The sequence below is a fragment of the Chlorocebus sabaeus genome, chromosome 18, assembly GCF_047675955.1.
Source record: "Chlorocebus sabaeus isolate Y175 chromosome 18, mChlSab1.0.hap1, whole genome shotgun sequence".
NCBI lineage: Eukaryota > Metazoa > Chordata > Mammalia > Primates > Cercopithecidae > Chlorocebus > Chlorocebus sabaeus.
Window position 1 is genome coordinate 7,879,341 of NC_132921.1, and position 3,856 is coordinate 7,883,196.

Consider the following 3,856-nt stretch of genomic DNA (forward strand, 5'->3'; position numbering starts at 1 on the left):
CACTCCTCAGCAAATGTACAAGAACAGAAATTATAACAAACTGTCTCTCAGACCACAGTGCAATCAAACTAGAACTCAGGACTAAGAAACTCAATCAAAACCGCTCAACTACATGGAAACTGAACAACCTGCTCCTGAATGACTACTGGGTACATAACGAAATGAAGGCAGAAATAAAGATGTTCTTTGAAACCAATGAGAACAAAGATAAAACATACCAGAATCTCTGGGACACATTTAAAGCAGTGTGTAGAGGGAAATTTATAGCACTAAATGCCCACAAGAGAAAGCAGGAAAGCTCTAAAATTGACACTCTAACATCGCAATTAAAAGAACTAGAGAAGCAAGAGCAAACACATTCGAAAGCTAGCAGAAGGCAAGAAATAACTAAGATCAGAGCAGAACTGAAGGAGATAGAGACACAAAAAACCCTCCAAAAAAATCAATGAATCCAGGAGTTGGTTTTTTGAAAAGATCAACAAAATTGACAGACCACTAGCAAGACTAATAAAGAAGAAAAGAGAGAAGAATCAAACTGACGCAATTAAAAATGATAAAGGGGATATCACCACCGACCCCACAGAAATACAAACTACCATCAGAGAATACTATAAACACCTCTACGCAAATACACTGGAAAATCTAGAAGAAATGGATAATTTCCTGGACACTTACACTCTTCCAAGACTAAACCAGGAAGAAGTTGAATCCCTGAATAGACCAATAGCAGGCTCTGAAATTGAGGCAATAATTAATAGCCTACCAACCAAAAAAAGTCCAGGACCAGATGGATTCACAGCTGAGTTCTACCAGAGGTACAAGGAGGAGTTGGTACCATTCCTTCTGAAACTATTCCAATCAATAGAAAAAGAGGGAATCCTCCCTAACTCATTTTATGAGGCCAAAATCATCCTGATACCAAAGCCTGGCAGAGACACAACAAAAAAAGAGAATTTTAGACCAATATCCCTGATGAACATCGATGCAAAAATCCTCAATAAAATACTGGCAAACCGGATTCAGCAACACATCAAAAAGCTTATCCACCATGATCAAGTGGGCTTCATCCCTGGGATGCAAGGCTGGTTCAACATTCGCAAATCAATAAACATAATCCAGCATATAAACAGAACCAAAGATAAGAACCACATGATTATCTCAATAGATGCAGAAAAGGCTTTTGACAAAATTCAACAGCCCTTCATGCTAAAAACGCTCAATAAATTCGGTATTGATGGAACGTACCTCAAAATAATAAGAGCTATTTATGACAAACCCACATCCAATATCATACTGAATGGGCAAAAACTGGAAAAATTCCCTTTGAAAACTGGCACAAGACAGGGATGCCCTCTCTCACCACTCCTATTCAACATAGTGTTGGAAGTTCTGGCTAGGGCAATCAGGCAAGAGAAAGAAATCAAGGGGATTCAGTTAGGAAAAGAAGAAGTCAAATTGTCCCTGTTTGCAGATGACATGATTGTATATTTAGAAAACCCCATTGTCTCAGCCCAAAATCTCCTTAAGCTGATAAGCAACTTCAGCAAAGTCTCAGGATACAAAATTAATGTGCAAAAATCACAAGCATTCTTATACACCAGTAACAGACAAACAGAGAGCCAAATCAGGAATGAACTTCCATTCACAATTGCTTCAAAGAGAATAAAATACCTAGGAATCCAACTTACAAGGGATGTAAAGGACCTCTTCAAGGAGAACTACAAACCACTGCTCAGTGAAATCAAAGAGGACACAAACAAATGGAAGAACATACCATGCTCATGGATAGGAAGAATCAATATCGTGAAAATGGCCATACTGCCCAAGGTAATTTATAGATTCAGTGCCATCCCCATCAAGCTACCAATGAGCTTCTTCACAGAATTGGAAAAAACTGCTTTAAAGTTCATATGGAACCAAAAAAGAGCCCGCATCTCCAAGACAATCCTAAGTCAAAAGAACAAAGCTGGAGGCATCACGCTACCTGACTTCAAACTATACTACAAGGCTACAGTAACCAAAACAGCATGGTACTGGTACCAAAACAGAGATATAGACCAATGGAACAGAACAGAGTCCTCAGAAATAATACCACACATCTACAGCCATCTGATCTTTGACAAACCTGAGAGAAACAAGAAATGGGGACAGGATACCCTATTTAATAAATGGTGCTGGGAAAATTGGCTAGCCATAAGTAGAAAGCTGAAACTGGATCCTTTCCTTACTCCTTATACGAAAATTAATTCAAGATGGATTAGAGACTTAAATGTTAGACCTAATACCATAAAAATCCTAGAGGAAAACCTAGGTAGTACCATTCAGGACATAGGCATGGGCAAAGACTTCATGTCTAAAACACCAAAAGCAACAGCAGCAAAAGCCAAAATTGACAAATGGGATCTCATTAAACTAAAGAGCTTCTGCACAGCAAAAGAAACTACCATCAGAGTGAACAGGCAACCTACAGAATGGGAGAAAATTTTTGCAATCTACTCATCTGACAAAGGGCTAATATCCAGAACCTACAGAGAACTCAAACAAATTTACAAGGGAAAAACAAACAACCCCATCAAAAAGTGGGCAAAGGATATGAACAGACAGTTCTCAAAAGAAGACATTCATACAGCCAATAGACACATGAAAAAATGCTCATCATCACTGGCCATCAGAGAAATGCAAATCAAAACCACAATGAGATACCATCTCACACCAGTTAGAATGGCGATCATTCAAAAGTCAGGAAACAACAGGTGCTGGAGAGGATGTGGAGAAATAGGAACACTTTTACACTGTTGGTGGGATTGTAAACTAGTTCAACCATTATGGAAAACAGTATGGCAATTCCTCAAGGATCTAGAACTAGATGTACCATATGACCCAGCCATCCCATTACTGGGTATATACCCAAAGGATTCTAAATTATGCTGCTATAAAGACACATGCACACGTATGTTTATTGCAGCACTATTCACAATAGCAAAGACTTGGAATCAACCCAAATGTCCATCAGTGACAGATTGGATTAAGAAAATGTGGCACATATACACCATGGAATACTATGCAGCCATAAAAAAGGATGAGTTTGTGTCCTTTGTAGGGACATGGATGCAGCTGGAAACCATCATTCTCAGCAAACTATCACAAGAACAGAAAACCAAACACCGCATGTTCTCACTCATAGGTGGGAACTGAACAATGAGATCACTTGGACTCGGGAAGGGGAACATCACACACTGGGGCCTATCATGGGGAGGGGGGAGGGGGGAGGGATTGCATTGGGAGTTATACTTGATGTAAATGACGAGTTGATGGGTGCAGCACACCAACATGGCACAAGTATACATATGTAACAAACCTGCACGTTATGCACATGTACCCTACAACTTAAAGTATAATAATAATAAATAAATTAAAATAAATAAATAAAAAAAATTTGAAAATAATGAGAGACATACTGGATGAAACATATGACATCTAAGTATGAATATTCCAGTATTGACCTCTGTGACCTATCATTAGCAACTTACATAGTTATGGGGTAAATGTTTAAAAATATGGGAACCCTGAACAGAGACGCATCCTCAATGTATCTGCAAATTAGTAAAATAGTAAATTATCATTGTGTGACCCCCAGTTTTTTTCTCATTAATATAGAAAGCCAAGCAAACGCTGTACTTAATTTGTACTGCCTACATAATTGTTTTTATTCTTTCTTCAAAAATTACAGATTTGTAATGAATGAACAAATGAGGAAAAAGGGAACAGTTATTTCACTCGGGAAAAGAGAAAGATTTAAAATCTAGCTCTTGATTTGACATTAATATGATTTTTAAAATATGCTTGCTAAGTGTTA